General features: G+C 50.5%; 1 long non-coding RNA gene and 1 pseudogene across 1 annotated transcript in view; one reads left to right on the top strand and one right to left on the bottom strand.

Annotated features, from left to right (window-relative positions):
- Positions 1–18,550, bottom strand: part of LOC140210912 (uncharacterized) — an 88,651-nt pseudogene that overhangs the window by 23,337 nt on the left and 46,764 nt on the right.
- LOC140210917 (uncharacterized) overlaps positions 11,651–18,550 on the top strand; it is a 44,990-nt gene continuing 38,090 nt past the window's right edge. The window contains exon 1 of the long non-coding RNA XR_011889336.1: positions 11,651–11,727. This is a non-coding gene — a long non-coding RNA (uncharacterized lncRNA). The remainder of the gene's footprint in view (positions 11,728–18,550) is intronic.

Below are 18,550 nucleotides of genomic sequence, written 5' to 3'. Positions count from 1 at the left end.
CGGTCTACTGTTCCTGGGCCGAGTCGAGAGCTCGCCACTACCCGGAGGCTCCAAGTCAAGTCCTGGCCCTGGTGGCATTCAAGCTCCAAGTCCAAGTCCTGGCCCTGGCGGCTTCCCAGTTCTGAGTCAAGTCCTGGCCCTGGTGGTCTGTGATTCCTGTCCTACCCCCTTGTCTGAATCCCTTCTCTGCCCCTCTTGCCTCTAGCCCTCGTCTGCAGTCCCTGCCTGCACTTCGGTCTAGTTCCGTCAACGGAGCTAGATAGGTACTGTCTGGTGTTCGTTCGTGTTGGTCGTCTTGTCCTTGCCTCCGTGGGGTAAGTCAGGCTGTCTTGCCGTTGCCCCGCGGGGGGTCATGTCTTGACTTGTCTGGTCCTCACCTCCGTGGGGTAAGTTTGGCCATCTTGCCATTGCCCCACAGGGAGTCATGTCTTGTCTTGTCCTCGCCTCCGTGGGGTAAGTCTGGCCGTCTTGCCGTTGCCCCGCGGGGGTCGTCTTGTCTTGTCTTGTCCTCGCCTCTGTGGGGTAGGTCAGGCCATCTTGCCATTGCCCCACGGAGGGTCATGAGTCCCGGCCCTATGTCCTGTACCCAAGGAGGGGTCCCGGCTCTCTGTTCTGTGTGTGAGTCCCGGCCCTATGTCCTGTTTCCAAGGAGGGGTCCTGACTCTGTGTTCTGTGTATGTGTCCATGGTTCCATGTACCTGCTCTCCCGAGACCGAGGCTCTGTTTTCCATGTTCCTCCTCTCCCTAGCCCATGTCATGTCCATGCCTGGTTCTGGGGTCCGAGCCCAAGGCAAGACCCAGGTACAGGTTCCTTGCCCAGTCTTGGGCTCGGAGTCCATACCCTAGCCTCTTCATGTCTCCTCTAGTTCTGGGAGCCGATTCCGAGTCCTAGCCCAGACCCTTGGTCCCAGCCTGGTTGTAGTCCTCAGTCCTTGTCCAGTTCGCTACTCCTGCTCCTGCCTTGCTCTCATGGTATTGAACAATAAACTAAACATAAGTAACCCCACAAGATGCATTTGGGTCCACCCTTGCTCCCTATGCCCCCACCATTGTGACAGTATTGTACATAAATATTTCCCTTGAACCCTCCCCCAGGTGACTGATGGTGGTGAACTCATTGACGGCAATGCCAATGAATATAAAGGGAAGGGAAGTAGTCTGTCTCATTGGAGCCTGGCACATTTGTGATGTGAAAGCTACTCGTTGCCCAGGGCAAAGCTGTTTGATATCATTATGTACCCAGAGAGAATAAGTCAAAACATGTTCTCACGGGTAGAAAAGTCCAGAACAAGAGGAGGTAGAACAAGCAACACACACAAAATGCTGGAGGAACTCAGCAGGCCAGGCAGCATCTAAGGAAAAGAGTACTAATGCTGAGTTCCTCCAGCAATTTGTGTGTGTGTCTGTTGCTTGGATTTCCAACATCTGCAAAGTTTCTCTTGTTTGTGATTGGAGGTAGAACAAAGGTGATTTTCTCAACTGGTGATGTAAAAGATTTTGTTCCCCTTATCTGAGTTCTGAATCCTTGCATTTAGATAGCTGGAGTTCAGTTCTATCTGAGAGATCCATCAGCCGGTAGCTCCCGGGGTCCGTGTACGGATCGTGGGGCTGAGAGAGAGGGATGAGAGCAGGACTGTCCCGGGATTGCGGGCCACGGTGTCTGGAGTTCACAGCAATTGTCTCGAAGTCAGTGTAGAAAACCCCCACTTGGAGATTCATTCTTACCTGCAGCTGATCCTCTCAATCATGCACGCATGCGTGATATTCGGGAGCATCAGCAACCCTGATGCCTGCGCATTTGATTGGTGCTTTAGCGACGAAATTTTTAATGCAGCGCTTTCTGGGTAATCACGGTGCCATTAAAGGTTTCTGCCAGCCCGTTCCATGTTCATACCCCAGTTCTGTTTGTGTGTATAGAAAACTCAGCAGCTGTTTTAACGTAGAAAGTGGCTCCCATAAACAATATACACAATATCAACAGGCATTCCGTGTATCTACTGCCAAATTACAACCCTCTTACAAATACAGATATAATACACAAGAGATTCTGCAGTTGCTGGAAATACAGAGACGCACACACACAAAATGCTGGAGGAACTCCGCAGTTCAGGCAACAACTAAGCAGAGGAGGACACACTCTAGGCATTCTGAAGGGGCTCGGCCTAAACGTTGTCTATTTATTCCTCTTCACATTTGCTCCCTGATCTGTTGATTTCTACCAGTAATTTACAGAAATTAACCACCTTTTTTCGTGTATGGGGTCTTTCTTTTTTGTATGTTAAATTTAAAATGGTTTCTTTGTTATGTTATACTGGGGAATGCTTCCTTGTTATGTTAAATGCTGAGAAAGTCTCCAGCTAGACATTTGCTTGGGTTAGTACAGACAGCAGGGTGCTATTAGCCAATGGGTGGTCATACGTCATTTTGTTTCCGGATACAATGCTGTCTCATATGACTGGGGATGGGGTTTTTGGGGGGAGTCGGAGGAGAGACGGGGAGGACGGTGGATGGGGTTTTTGGCGGGGAGTCGGAGGAGAGACGGGGTTTTGGCTGGGAGTCGGAGGAGAGACGGTGGACGGGGTTTTTGGTGGGGAGTCGGAGGAGAGACGGGGTTTTGGCGGGGAGTCGGAGGAGAGACAGGGAGGAGGGTGGACGGGATTTTTGATGGGGAGTCGGAGGAGAGACGGTGGACGAGGTTTTTGGCAGGGAGTCGGAGGAGAGACGGGGAGGACGCTGGACGGGGCTTTTGACGGGGAGTCGGAGGAGAGATGGGGAGTCGGTGGAGAGACGGGGAGTTGGAGGAGAGACGGGGAGTCGGAGGAGAGACGGGGAGGATGGAGGAGAGACGAGGAGAATGGTGGAGAGACAGGGAGTCGGAGGAGAGACAGAGAGGACGGTGGACGGTGTTTTTGGCGGAGAGTCGAGGAGAGACGGGGGAGTCGGAGGAGAGACGGGGAGTCGGAGGAGAGACGGGGGGGTCGGAGGAGAGACGGGGAGGACGGCGGAGAGACGGGGAGGACGGAGTTTTGGGGGGGAGTCGGAGGAGAGACGGGGAGGACGGTGGACGGGGTTTTTGGCGGGGAGTCGGAGGAGAGACGGGGTTTTGGCTGGGAGTCGGAGGAGAGACGGTGGACGGGGTTTTTGGCGGGGAGTCGGAGGAGAGACGGGGTTTTGGTGGGGAGTCGGAGGAGAGACGGGGAGGAGGGTGGACAGGGTTTTTGCTGGGGAGTCGGAGGAGAGACGGGGAGGACGGTGGATGGGGTTTTGGGGGGGAGTCGGAGGAGAGGCGGGGAGGACGGTGGACGTGGTTTTTGACGGGGAGTCGGAGGAGAGACGGTGGACGAGGTTTTTGGCAGGGAGTCGGAGGAGAGACGGGGAGGACGGTGGAGAGACGGGGAGGACGCTGGACGGGGCTTTTGACGGGGAGTCGGAGGAGAGATGGGGAGTCGGTGGAGAGACGGGGAGTCAGAGGAGAGACGCGGAGTCGGAGGAGAGATGGGGAGTCGGTGGAGAGACGAGGAGTCGGAGGAGAGATGGGGAGGACGGAGGAGAGACGAGGAGAATGGTGGAGAGACGGGGAGTCGGAGGAGAGACGGAGAGGACGGTGGACGGTGTTTTTGGCGGGGAGTCGGAGGAGAGACGGGGGGGTCGGAGGAGAGACGGGGGGGTCGGAGGAGAGACGGGGAGGACGGCGGAGAGACGGGGAGGACGGAGTTTTGGGGGGGAGTCGGAGGAGAGACGGAGAGGACAGTGGACGGTGTTTTTGGTGGGGAGTCGGAGGAGAGATGGGGAGGGCGGCGGACGTGCGGGGGTTTTTGACGGGGAGACGGGGAGTCGGTGGAGAGACGGGGAGTCGGAGGAGAGACGGGGAGGACGGCGGACGTGCGGAAAGGCTCCGGTCGATCACTCCGGGTGGTCCCGAGCCGTGAGTCGACAGGATCCGGGTGGTCATCAGGAATTGATTGAGCTCCAACGGCTGCGCACAAAGAACTTGGACTTTGTGAAGTCTCGGCACCTTTTTTTCATTACTTCCTTTTCTGTATCGAATTTATATTAATGTCATAGACTTAGTAATATCTATGAAGTGTACTTGGTAAAATGTACTGGGTGTGCTGGCTGATGATTGATGTTTGGGATTGATATGGGCGGCGACCGACTGCGAGGGAAGCATTGAGGCAGGTGCTGGGTGGGATTTCCCCTGGACATATACGAGCCAATGGGTATTGAACCTCAGGAGTAGGTGATCAGGCTTTTTCGTTGGAGACTGATAAACTGTCGGTGGTGTGTGGCTGGATGTGTGGGTCGTTTTCAGACTGGAAGGAGGCAGCGTTTGGAGTACCCCAGAGATCAGTCCCTGACCACAGTTGTTCACAGTTTAATGGCCTGGCGGAGGCAGCGAGATGTGAGATGTCCCAGTCTGCTGATGACGCAGAGAGAGTGGAATTGGGGGAGGGGAGGCAATTCACATGCAATTTCGTAGCTTTGCAATCAGTACAGAGAGCACTGTAGGGCTGCAGTGGTGGGTTCCATTGCTGGAATCAGTCTGCAGTCACTGTGGGCTATGAGGATTTTGTGAACAAAGTGCCATCCTCCAATTAAGAATCTCAAGCCGGGGAGCAAGCCTATCGTTTGTATATTTAAGTTGTATTTATGGCATTGTGATAACCAGATACTATCGCCCTCCACGACCTCTCTATCCAGTCCTTTCAATATTCCACTTCATTCGTAAATTTGGCCAGTGGGTCATCAATATTGTCATCTGATGCATTGACATCGAACTCGCTAATACAAAAGTAAAATTTTCTCACTAATACCCCTATGGCTTCTAAGCAAGCAACGTTACTTTACTTGCTAATTATATTTTATGATAATTAGTGAGTGCAAACGTGCAATACTTTGTCATATTATTAAGTTAAGTATTATATGTTTTATTGTACCAGCTATACACTGATATGCAGTGATAGGCTCTAATCTTGTTAATGTCTTAACTATCACTATATTTCTGTGGACCTCTGGAATTCATATATTTCTTTCATCTTGGTTTAGTGCTTGCATTATAAGAAGCCCTATTCATATATATAAATAATATGTATACACACAAATACATTATATAGGTGTATATATACATATATACACATACACACATGAATGGGGCAAGGAGGTTGCCCAGAATATGAAATGAGCAGGTATACAAATTGGGTGTGGCATACGAGGGGAGATTGGTAAATTGGTGGCCTAAGGTGGAAGCAGTCAATTTTAGAAAACCAGGCAATTTTCAATTATCTGAAACAGAAATACCACAAAAGTTATTAACTTCAAACTTTCTGCATAATCACTCAAACAGCTGAACTGTACGTGCTTGTTACGAGAGCTGGTTAACTTTAGGCCTTCTACCTTAGGCCACGAACTTATCAATCACCCCTCGAACAGCTCCGGCACCTAGCACCCCTGCTCCAGTCGTCCGGCAGAGCTCCGGCCCGGCCCCCGATTTACACAACCCCGGGGTCAGTCCCGACTCTCCACCACCCGAATAGGAGACACACCGGCAACAGCTGCGGTCAGCACCGCACATGCGTTTAGCAGGAGCCTCTCCTCAGCACCACCTATGGCTTACGGGCCCTGTCCCTCTCTCTGCCACCATTCCGGGACTCGCTCTCCACCGTCTGCCATGGATCTCTCCTACACTCTCTGCCGGATTCACGCCTCCAACCGCCGTTACTTCTCCTTCCTCGCGTCCAAGAAGGACTGCAAGCTCGCCCGCCTGGAGCCCACGACGACGACCGGCTCCAGCCTGGACCCCGACCCCTCAGACCTCGACTTCTCAGGCCTTCCGCAGGCCGAAGACCCATCCACCTCCGACTCTGACCCCGACTGGAACCACGGCCTCCTGGACATGGGCACCAGACCCCCCGGCAGGCCATGGACTCACTCGTCTCTGACCTCAGCTCTGGGGCCCTGCAGGCTACAGGCTCCGCCACCGAGGTCCCGACCCTCTCCAGACCAGGACCGCTCTTACTGCCGCTGGGTCCTACCGCCCGTCTGATTCCCCCATTACCCTCTATCCTCTCCGTGATTCCCAACCTTCCCTCTACCCCTCATTGCCCCTCCATTCCTCGGTTCCCTCATCCACCCCTAACCCCGCTCTCCCTGAATATCGCAACCCCCTCTCCCTCCTGAGACCTCCCACTCTTCACCCTCCTCCAAACCCAGCCCCAACCCTTGCCGTGTCTTCACCATTCCCTCTGACCTTCCCCTCTCTGAGGCAAAACGTTCTGTCCTTAGCAAGGGCCTCACTTTTGTCTCCTTCCGTCCACACCTCAGTGAGTTCCGTGCCCGCCATGACGCTGAACTCTTCTTCCGTCGCCTACGTCTCCGAGCCTACTTCTTTGGCAAGGATTCCCCTCCCCCTACTGATGACCCCTTCTCCTGTCTTCAACCCTCCTCCTCCTCCTGGACACCCCACCTGGGCCTTCTACCTGCACCTGATCTTTTCATCTCCAACTGTTGCCGAGAGATCAACTGTCTCAACTTCACCACTCCTCTCTCCTGTTCCAACCTCACTCCCTCTGAACGCACTGCCCTCCACTCTCTCCGCACTAATCCCAACCTCCCCATCAAACCCGCAGACAAAGGTGGTGCTGTAGTAGTCTGGCGGATGGACCTCTACCTCACTGAGGCCAAACAGCAGCTCTCTGACACCTCCTCTTACTTACCCCTTACCCCTGGAACAGGACCCCACCAGAAAACATCAAACCATTGTCTCCTGTACCATCACCACCCTTATCAACTCCGTAGACCTTCCATCCTCAGCCACTAAACTCATAATTCCCACACCCTGTACCGCTCGGTTTTACCTCCTTTCCAAGATCCACAAGCCTGACTATCCCAGTAGACCCATAGTTTCTGCCTGCTCCTGTCCCACCGAACTTGTATCTGCCTACCTGGACTCCATTTTGTCACCCATAGTTCAGTCCCTCCCCACCTACATCCGGAATACATCCCATACCCTCCACCTCTTCAATAACTTCCAGTTCCCCGGTCCCGATCACTTCATTTTCACTATGGATGTCCAATCCTTATACACCTCCATTCCCCATCAAGAAGGCCTCAAAGCCCTCCGCTACTTTCTGGACAATAGACCTCACCAGTTCCCAACCACCACTACCCTCCTCCGGTTGGCAGAACTGGTACTCACACTTAATAACTTCTCTTTTCGCTCTTCCCACTTTCTTCAGACCAAGGGTGTAGCTATGGGCACTCGCATGGGCCCCAGCTATGCCTGCCTCTTCGTTGGTTATGTGGAACAGTCTATGCTCCAAACCTATTCTAGTACTGCTCCCCAACTTTTCTTTCGCCACATTGACAACTACATTGTTGCTGCTTCCTGCACCCATGCTGAGCTCGTCAATTTCATCAACTTTAGTTCAAACTACCACCTAGCCCTCAAATTCACTTGGTCTATCTCGGACACTTCTCTCCCCTTTCTCGATCTCTTGGTCTCCATCTCTGGAGACAGACTGTCCACTGACATCTTCTGCAAGCCCACTGACTCTCATAACTACCTCAACTATACCTCTTCCCACCCCGCCACATGCAAAAATGCATTCCCAGTTCCTCCGTCTCCGCCGCATCTGATCTGAGGATGAGGTTTTCTGTTCCAGGACATCTCAAATGTCCTCTTTCTTTAAGGATCGTGATTTCCCTTCTGCCATCATCAATGATGCCCTCACCCGCATCTCCTCCATTCCCTCACTTTGGCCCTCACCCCATCCTCCCACAACAGGGACAGAGTTCCCCTTGCCCTCACCTACCACCCCACCAGCCTCCAGATCCAGCACATTATCCTCCGCAACTTCTGCCACCTTCAACAGGACCCCACCACTAAGCACATCTTTCCCTCTCCACCCTCCGCAGGGATCGGTCCCTCCCCGACTCCCTGATCCATACATCCCTCCCTACGGATCTCCCAACCAGCACTTATCCCTGTAAGCGTAAGTGCTACACCTGTCCCTACACCTCCTCTCTTGCCACCATTCAGGGCCCCAAACAGTCCTTCCAGGTGAGGCAACACTTCACTTGTGAGTCTGTTGGGGTCATCTATTGCATCCAGTGCTCCCGGTGCCTCCTCTACATCGGTGAGACCCGACGCAGATTGGGGGACCGCTTTGTCGAGCACCTCCGCTCCGTCCGCCACAACAGACAGGATCTCCCAGTAGCCACCCATTTCAACTCTGCTTCCCACTCCCATTCAGATATGTCCATACATGGCCTCCTCTACGGCCATGATGAGGCTAAACTCAGGTTGGAGGAGCAACACCTCATATACCATCAAGGTAGTCTCCAGCCCCTTGGTATGAACACAGAATTCTCCAACTTCCGGTAATTCCCACCCCCTCCCTTCCCCTATCCCAATTTCACTCTGCCCCCTCCCCCAGCTGCCTATCACCTCTCTCATGGTCCCGCCTCCTTCTACTACCCATTGTGTTTTCCCCTATTCCTTCTTCACCTTTCCTGCCTATCCCCTCCCCCACCCCTTTATCTTTCCCCTTACTGGTTTTTCACCTGGAACCTACCAGCCTTCTCCTTCCCACCCTCCCCCCACCTTCTTTATAGGGCCTCTGCCCCTTCCCACTACAGTCCTGACAAAGGGTTCTGGCCCGAAACGTTGACTGATCATTTCCACGGATGCTGCCCGACCTACTGAGTTCCTCCAGCGTGTTGTGAGTGTTGCTTTGACCCCAGCATCTGCAGAATATTTTGGGTTTACCCGTGACCGGAGGTCTGCACATCGCCGCCGGTGGCCGGAGGTTCGTGCAGCGCCACCAGTAGCCGGAGGTCCGTGCATCGCCGCCGGTGGCCGGAGGTCCGTGCAGCGCCACCAGTGGCCGGAGGTCCGTGCAGCGCCACCAGTGGCCGGAGGTCCGTGCAGCGCCACCAGTGGCCGGAGGTCCGTGCAGCGCCACCAGTGGCCGGAGGCGGGCGGGACAACGGAGAGGTAAATCACGAACAAGACAAAGTCTGCAGATACTGGAAATCCAAAGCAACACAAACAAAATGCTGGCGGAACTCAGCAGGCGGGGCAGCATCTATCGAAAAGAGTCATCAGTCGACGTTTCCAGTTGAACCCTCCTTGAGGACTAAGATGGAATGGGGGAAATATCTGAATAAAATCGGGGCGGGCGAGGAAATGTCTAGCTGGAAGGTGATAGGTGAAGCCAGGTAGGCGGTAAAGCTCAAGAGCAGAATAAAGTAGAATCTGATAGGAGGGGACAGTGGAGAATAGGAGAAAAGGATGGAGCAGTGGACCCAGAGAGAAGTGATAAGCAGGTGAGAGAACGTGCAAAGTCAGAGAGGAAGAGAGGAATTGGGAGGGAGGGGTGAGGGGGAGATTTGTTCACCAGAAGGAGAAATCGATATTCATGCCATCAGGTTGGAGGTACCCAGGCGGAATATAAGGTTGTGATCCTGGAACCTGAGGGTGGCCTCATCTTGGCATAAGAGGAGGCAATGAGCTGACACGTCAGAACGGGAATGGGAATGAAAATGTTTGGACACCGGGAAGTCCCGCTCGGAGCGGATAGTTCAAAGGTTAATTTATTATCAACGCCTTTATCCACATACAACTCTGATTTTTTCTTCTTTTCCAGAGACTATGGTCAACACACTCCTAGAAGTCAGCGGCGCGGCTAATGTAGGTGAACTGAACATACTGATGAGGGAGAGGGAGAACTGGAGAGTCCGTCATCGTGCCCGACGCGGCCCCCTAGGCCTGAGTCGACGGGAGTAGTGGACAGCCATGAAACAAAGAAAGAACACTCATTTTAATTCCAAGTCTCATTCCCATTCTGATATGTCTATCCACGGCCTCCTCTACTGTAAAGATGAAGCCACACTCAGGTTGGAGGAACAACACCTTATATTCCGTCTGGGTAGCCTCCAACCTGATGGCATGAACATTGACTTCTCTAACTTCCGCTAATGCCCCACCTCCCCCTCGTACCCCATCCGTTATTTATTCACACACATTCTTTTTCACTCTCTCTCCTTTTTTTCCCTCTGTCCCTCTCACTACACCCCTTGCCCATCCTCTGGGTTTACCCCCTCCCCCTTTTCTCTCTCCCTCGGCCTCCTGTCCCATGATCCTCTCATATCCCTTTTGCCAATCACCTGTCCAGCTCTTGGCTCCATCCCTCCCCCTCCTGTCTTCTCCTATCATTTCGGATCTCCCCCTCCCCCTTTCAAATCTCTAACTAGCTCTTCTTTCAGTTAGTCCTGACGAAGGGTCTCGGCCCGAAACATCGACTGTACCTCTTCCTAGAGATGCTGCCTGGCCTGCTGCGTTCACCGGCAACTTTGATGTGTGTTGGTTGAAAGAACATGAAAGCCGTTCAGAGAGAAACATCAAACTCCCACCCCCCCCGCATAAAAAAGAATGGCATCCCGATCATCAACCCCCAAACCCACCCCTCCTGCACAAAAGGGAACAATAACATCGACCCCCTCCCAAAAACAACCCTCCCCCGCCCAACTGCGGAGGAGCTGGTATGACCAGTGCAGAGGCGGCCGAATCGGGAGCAGCGGACACAATGGGCGACCCCGGAAGATTCACAGGTGAAGTGTCGCCTCACCTGGAAGGTTGTTTGGACAACGGAGAGAGTTTGGCCGTCCGGCCCTTTCACTCTGACACCCCCGATTCCACATCAAATCCGTCCAAACGAATTTGGGCGAACTTTAATGACCAATAAACATAATTCCTCTCAGCAATCAGCTGTCAGAATGATTCCCTGACTTTGAGAGGCCGGGGTATCCATGATCTACATTGTCAGGGTGTTGAGTTTACCAGGAGACAACGACTGCAGGGACGAGAGGGTTTCTGTTGACTAATACACTGTGTGTGGACCCCGCTGGCAATTCTCCTGTTGTGACCAGAATCGAGACAAACACCACACTGCCCACTCCACCAACAACACGGCACAGCCGGACACATGACAGGGGACTTTACATCTCACAACACTGGATTCAGTGATGAAACCCGTGATTAATGTTGTTGCAAACACGAGGAAATCTGGAGGTGCTGGAATTTCAAGCAACACACGTAAAAGTTGCTGGCGAATGCAGCAGGCCAGGCAGCATCTCTAGGAAGAGGTACAGTCGACGTTTCGGGCCGAGATCCTGACGAAGGGTCTCGGCCCGAAACGTCGACTGTCCCTCTTCCTATTGATGCTGCCTGGCCTGCTGCGTTCACCAGCAACTTTTATTAATGTTGTTGTCCCACTGAAATTATAAGAAACGTCCATTTAGGTGATTTTAAATACAAGCGCGCCCACACAGGTGACGTCACACAACCACACCCACGCGCCTGACGTCACACATGGGCTCCCCACACCGGGATCTGCCCTCACGTGCGCGGTCTTACTTCCCCCACGCGCTGGAGAGCTGGCCTACTAATCACGTGACCATCCCCTTCCCCCACCGCGATTGACGCGCTGCGCAATTCCAATTGGTGCGAGGCGATGTCAATCACTGGTTACACCCAATAGCGGAGGCTGACAAGCCGAGAAGGTGTTACCCCCGCTGACTTCGGCTTCCGCTGCGATCTCTCCGTCAAAGCTGGACAAATCCCAAAGTAAATGTCCCGCATTTTGATTTATTTCCATTTCCCTCCGAGGGAAGTTGGGGCGTTTGTGAAGCGTCTCCTGCGACCGGAGTCTGATGTATCGCTGAGAGGTAGGAGGAGACCACTCGGCCCGTCGGTTCCCCGGGGTAGGAGGAGTGATATTTTATTGAAAGGATGAAGATGGTGAGAGAGGGGGCGGACAGGATGTTTGACCCGGTGGGGACAGGAGGGGCTCATCTGTGGAAATGTCTGAGCCCACGGTGGTGGCGAGCAGAGGGATTCACCACATTGGGCGGCAAACACCGGCAGACTGTTGCCCTGCAAGCGGGGCCAATGGTCCGGACAAAGTGACAATTATTAGGGTTTTGTTGAGATTGTTCCTGGAATATGGTGTAAAATCCCGCTCCCCTTACTAACACGGGTTATGTAGACCAAAGAACAAACTGCCGGAGGAACTCAGTGGGTCGGGCAGCATCGGCCGAGATCCTCCCTCTGGACTGAGAGTGGACGGGAAATTGAGAAAAGGAGTGAGGGGTGGGGATGGAGCAAGAGCTGGGGAGTGAGAGGTGGATCCAGGTGAGGGGGGAGGTGGGAAGGTGGAAATAGTGACGGGGGTGGGAGGTGAGTTATTGGGGCAACACGGGACTGCAGAAGATGGAAATTAATGCCATAGAGGATTAACAAAGAGGTTAGAGAGTATTTGTTCCAGAGAGTGCAATGAAGATTCACCAGACTGATCCCTGGAGTGGTGGGGTCATCGTGAAGAAAGATCAAATGTGATAACCCTTTCATTTAGAGAATCGAGGACTGAGAGGTGAACACATTGAAATGCACAACATCATTACCTGTTGAACCAGGGATCCCAGTCTCTGAAAAAGAGGGTGGACTGTCCGGGACTGAGATGAGGGGAAATGTCTCCACTCCGAGGGTGGTGAATGTCTGTAAATCCCCACCACAGAGGGCGGTGAAGACTCAGTGATCATCCTCACATAAAACAGAGGCCGACAGATGTGTGGAGACAGGAGGGATCGAGGGAATAAGGATCGGGCAGAAACATGTGGCTGAGATGGGAGAGCAGCCGCCATCTTGTTGATGGTTAGAGGGGCTGAATGGCCACCTCCTTCTCTTGCTCACTTGATGTTTCAGTGTTGCTGTCCTGTCAGGCCGGAGGAATGTGAATAGAAATTAGTGTTTATAAACATAGACTGATTTAAATGAAACCTGCACATTTCCTGTTTGGGTCTGAATTGTGTGTTGGAGCGGGATGGGAATCGAACTGGTGACTCTGTGACCTGGAGGTGCAGCGAAAGGGACAGGGAAGATATAGAGGGAAAAAGTAAATACGTATCTGGTGTAAATATGTAATAATGTGGGAAATGCAGTGGACAGGTCGGGCAGCGTGTGAGGGGCGAGGAGCAGAGTCAACCGGTTCACCCTCCACCCGTCACCTGATCCCGTTTCCTGTTCACGTTTTCCCGCGGATCTGCAGCATCTGTGGGTCACTGCTCTACATGTACGTGTAGCTTAATCTTCCGCCTGTCCAGACAAGGCAGTCCCATCCTTTCCGGATCTGTCACATCCTCTCCTTGTGGGTGGACAATATGATTTTTCTGCAATATTTTCAGCACGTTTCATTCCACTGTTTTTACCTGCTGAAGTGCAGCCGATGTTTCTGGGTGTATGACCCATTTATGTGAGAATTTAGCCTTTTCTATTTATCTGAGCTTCTCATAAATGTGTGCAGTTTAGGTAAGCTTCACTCCAGAATTTCCAAAGCAACAACCCAGTCAGTCAAGTAGTTCCACACAATTAAAATAGTTTATTACATTTCTTATTTTTTTATTTTGTACTACTTATATAATGTAACTATTTAATATGTATATTCCTATTTTAAATCACAATTGTTAAAATCTATTGTTATGAATTGGGTTCTACTGCTGCCGCAGAGACAACGAATTTCATGACATATGCCGGTGCTGTTAACCCTGATTCTGATAATTGGTAAGGGATACCCACCACCAGTCACCTGATGCCAGTTACCGCAGTTCGTAATGCGAGATTGAAGCCTTTTCCATTTATTTGCATTTCTCAGAAATGACAACAGTTAAGTTTCCTTCTGTGGTTCCAGAGCAGAAGCTCAGTCTGTCTAATATTTCCACACAATTAAAATGAGGAATTTGTTTATTATCATCACGTACTGAGCTACAGTGAAAATCTTGCCTGACGTACCATCAACAGAGATCGATACATTACGACAGTACATTGAGCTGATATACGACAAAGCAATAACTGTAACAAAGCATTATGGCTGCAGAGGAAGTGCAGTGTGGATAGACATATGTGCAGGGTCACGTCGAGTTACATTATGAGGTCGAGTCCATTTTATCATTCATTTGGCTAATAACTGCAGACAGGTAGCCGTCCTTGAGCCTGGTGGCACGCACTTTAATGCTTTTGTATCTCTTCCCCGATGGGGGAGCGGGTTTGCAGCAAAAGTGTCCCGGTGTGAGGATGTTTGAGTACATGGCCTGCTTTTCCGAGGCAGGGGAAGAGTAGGAAGAGTCCATGGAGGGGAGGATTGTTTCTCTGATGTTCTGTACTCTCCAAAGTTCTCTGCAGTTCCATGCAGTCATGGGCAGAGCAGTAGCCAAACGAAGGCGTGAAGTATTGACAAGAAGCTCAAAGACCTTGGCCTTCACCCTGCCTTGTGTAGCTGGATCCTGGACTTCTCGACAGATCACCGGCAGGTGGTAAGAGTGGGCTCCCTCACCTCTGTCTCTCTGACCCACATCACACATACCCCACAGGGTTGTCTCCTTGGCCCCCTCCTTTACTCTCTGTACACCCATGACTGTGTTGCCACCCACAGCTCCAAACAACGAATAAAATTTGCTGACGATTGTACACTGATTGGCCTAATCTCAATTAACAAAAAGGCAGCCTACAGAAAAGAAGTCATCACCCTGACACAGTGGTGTCAAGAAAACAATCTCTCCCTCAATGTCGCAAAAACAAAGGAGCTGATTGTGGACTACAGGAGGAATGGAGACAGGGTAGCCCCTATTGATATCAATGGATCTGGGGTTGAGAGGATGTAAAGCTTTAAGTTCCTCAGCATACACATCACTGAGTATCTCACATGGTCAGTACATACCAGCTGTGTGGTGAAAAAGGCACAACAGAGCCTCTTTCACCTCAGACCATTGGGGACCCGAGTCACCCCAACCACAAACTGTTCCAGCTGCTACCATCCGGGAAATGGTACCGCAGCATAAAAGCCAGGACCAACAGGCTCCGGGACAGCTTCTTCCAGCAGGCCATCAGTCTGATTAATTCATGCTGACAAAATAGTTATATTTTTATGTTATATTGTTGTACATACTATATACTATAATTTGCACATTGCATATTTAGATGGAAACGAAAAGTAAAGACTTTTACTCCTCGTGTATATGAAAGATATAAGTAATAAAGTCAACTCAATTCCCTGCCCATCTGGGATAATCTCTGGTTAACCTGTATCCCACCACTTGAATCAGATATATCAGCCATCTTGTTCAATCTCTGTCCAGTCTGTATCCCACCAGCTCAATGATATATATCAACCATCTTGGTCAACATCTATCCAATCTGTATCCCACCACCTCAATGATATAGATCAACCATTTTGTTCAACCTCTGTCCAGTCTGTATCCCATCACCTCAATGATATACATCAACCATCTTGTACAACCTCTGTCTAGCCTGTATCCCATCAATGGTTATATATCAACAATATTTCTTCTACCGTTGTCTTCATTGTGATGTATTTTGCCTCACTGAGTTATTTCTGAAATGGATGTTTGTTACCTGGAACTACCAGAGGATTTATTAAATACAGCACGTAGTAGGGTAAAGACAGCCATTAAGATTTTAGCTTCAAAGTTACCAAATGTCCGCTGAGTTAACCTTTGTCGGAAGGAGGCTTGGAAGCAGAAATCACTGATTGATAGTGGGGTAGGGAGGATGTTGTGTGCATTGACTGTATTATCCCTGTATTGGATTGAAGAGAAAACTAATGGATATTGGCATTACATTTGTGCAGCTTTGTTCAGGCTGTCACAAATATCTTGTAATCAGTTAATGGTTGTGCATCATTTAAAGTAAAAAGAGAAAATACTGGAAACGTTGAGCAGATCAGGCAGCATCTTGGACAACCCCAGTTCTGATACTGGGTCTTCCACAGTTTCTCTTTACACACATCCAATCTGATGTACCGAGTTTCCAGCACTTTACTTTCAATTTTATATTAAACGTGTTTAATTCCTGTTAGCCTACAGGAAATGTGATGGCCAATTGTGCTGGGCAAGATCTCATTTAACAATAGGATAATGATAAAATGTGTAGAGTTTAGCTGGTGGAGACAATGTGAAATGTATACCTGCCTGCTGGTGCCCTGCGCACAGGTTTTCCAGCCCAATCTCTGGCTCAGTCAGAAGATCATCAGTTTCCTGTTCTGCCACAGGTTGATGTCGGAGTGTTAGTTTTTGAACTCTGAATGGCCGAGACACTGCAGCATATTACTGGCACCAAGGAGTCCTGGGCGAGTTGCTGCTTGAGCTGTAATCCTGGGAAACACTGGGCATATGGACCTGTCAGTATCTGGGATTTGGCCCAGGTCAGTACTTCCACAAATGGGGGCTGGATGTTCCTCCTTCCACGATGATTCAAAAGGCTTGGGGCATTGGGCATTGGTTGTGGGGAAATTTCTGATTACACCACTCGCTGTGAGATGTGGGGACGATGTAGGAGGATTTGGGGGTCGGTGAGTGGCAGATTCAGCAGTGTAACCCTGTGAGGTTGGGTCCTGGGATATCACAGTTTTAGATCCAAGTACAATGGACCCAGGGATCAAGCTGCCCAGGTTTATGAGGTGTTGAGCCAGTATTTCTGTTCTGGGCGCAGGTGTTTATTTCTGGAGTTCCTTTGGAAGTAATGACTGCTATATTGAGGAGAGGATGAGTTAATATCCCATCCCTCACAGTGATAGGCCTTGAATAAATGGGCTGTTCTGTGTTTGCAACAGTAGAAATAGACCCATGAGTTTGGTGTTCAAACTGTGTTTTTCATTGATCTGGGTTTTTCGGAAATGTGTACACTCCCTCCAGAATTTCCAAAGGAGCACCCCAGGCTGTGGAATATTCTCACACGGTTAAAATGGGGAATCAGTTTTTTTACATGTACAGAGGTACAGTGTAAATCTTGTCTTCGGTGTCATATATATCAACTATAGTGTTTAACCTCTGTACAGCCTCTATCCCACCTCAATGATACATATCAACCATGTTGTTCAATCTCTGTCCAGCATTTATCCCACCACCTCAATGATATATATCAACCACGCAAACAACAGGAATTCTGCAGATGCTGGAAATTCAAGCAACACACATCAAAGTTGCTTGCATATATATCAACCATCTTGTTCAAACTCTGTCCAGCCTGTATCCCACCACCTCAATGATATATATCACCCACCTTGTTCAAACTCTGTCCAGCCTGTATCCCACCACCTCAATGATATATATCAACCATCTTGTTCAAGTCAAGTTAGGTCACTTTTTATTGTCATTTCGACCATGACTGCTGGTACAGTACACAGTAAAAATAAGACAATGTTTTTCAAGACCATGGTGCTACATGAAACAGTACAAAAACTACACTGAACTACGTAAAACAACACAGAAACTACACTAGACTACAGACCTACCCAGGACTACATAAAGTGCACAAAACATAGAAACATACATAGAAAATAGGTGCAGGAGTAGGCCATTCGGCCCTTTGAGCCTGCACCACCATTTATTATGATCATGGCTGATCATCCAACTCAGAACCCCGCCCCAGCCTTCCCTCCATACCCCCTGACCCCCGTAGCCACAAGGGCCATATCTAACTCCCTCTTAAGTATAGCCAATGAACTGGCCTCAACTGTTTCCTGTGGCAGAGAATTCCACAGATTCACCACTCTCTGTGTGAAGAAGTTTTTCCTAATCTCGGTCCTAAAAGGCTTCCCCTCTATCCTCAAACTGTGGCCCTTCGTTCTGGAAAACAGTGCAGGCATTACAATAAATAATAAACAAGACAACTGTGGCCCCTCGTTCTGGAAAACAGTGCAGGCATTACAATAAATAATAAACAAGACAATAGGCACAGTAGAGGGCAGTAGGTTGGTGCCAGTCCAGTCCCTGGGTATTGAGGAGTCTGATGGCTTGGGGGAAGAAACTGTTACATAGTCTGGTGTGAGAGCCTGAATGCTTTGGTGCCTTTTGCCAGATGGCAGGAGGGAGAGGAGTTTATATGAGGGGTGCGTGGGGTCCTTCATAATGCTGTTCGCTTTGCAGATGCAGCGTGTGGTGTAAATGTCTGTAATGGTGGGAAGAGAGACCCCGATGATCTTCGCAACTGACCTCACTATCTGCTGCAGGTCTTGCGATCTGAGATGGTGCAATTTTTGAACCAGGCAGTGATGAAACTGCTCAGGATGCTCTCAATACAACCTCTGTAGAATGTGGTGTGGATGGGGGGGTGGGAGATGGACCTTTCTCAGCCTTTGCAGAAAGTAGAGACGCTGCTGGGCTTTCTTTGCTATGGAGCTGGTGTTGAGGGACTAGGTGAAATTCTCTGCCAGGTGAACACCAAGAAATTTGGTGCTCTTAACGATCCCTATGGAGGAGTCGTCGATGTTCACTGGAGAGTGGTCGCTCCGTGTCCTCCTGACGTCAACAACCATCTCTTTTGTTTTTGTTCACATTCAGAGATAGGTTGTTGGCTCTGCACCAGTCCGTTAGCTGCTGCAGCTCCTCTCTGTATGCTGACTCATCGTTCTTGCTGATGAGACCCACCACGGTTGTGTCATCGGCGAACTTGATGATGTGGTTTGAGCTGTGTGTTGCA

The sequence above is a fragment of the Mobula birostris genome, chromosome 16 (genome assembly GCF_030028105.1).
Source record: "Mobula birostris isolate sMobBir1 chromosome 16, sMobBir1.hap1, whole genome shotgun sequence".
NCBI lineage: Eukaryota > Metazoa > Chordata > Chondrichthyes > Myliobatiformes > Myliobatidae > Mobula > Mobula birostris.
The sequence above is the reverse complement of the archived record's forward strand: the minus strand, read 5'-3'. Positions and strand labels throughout refer to the sequence as shown.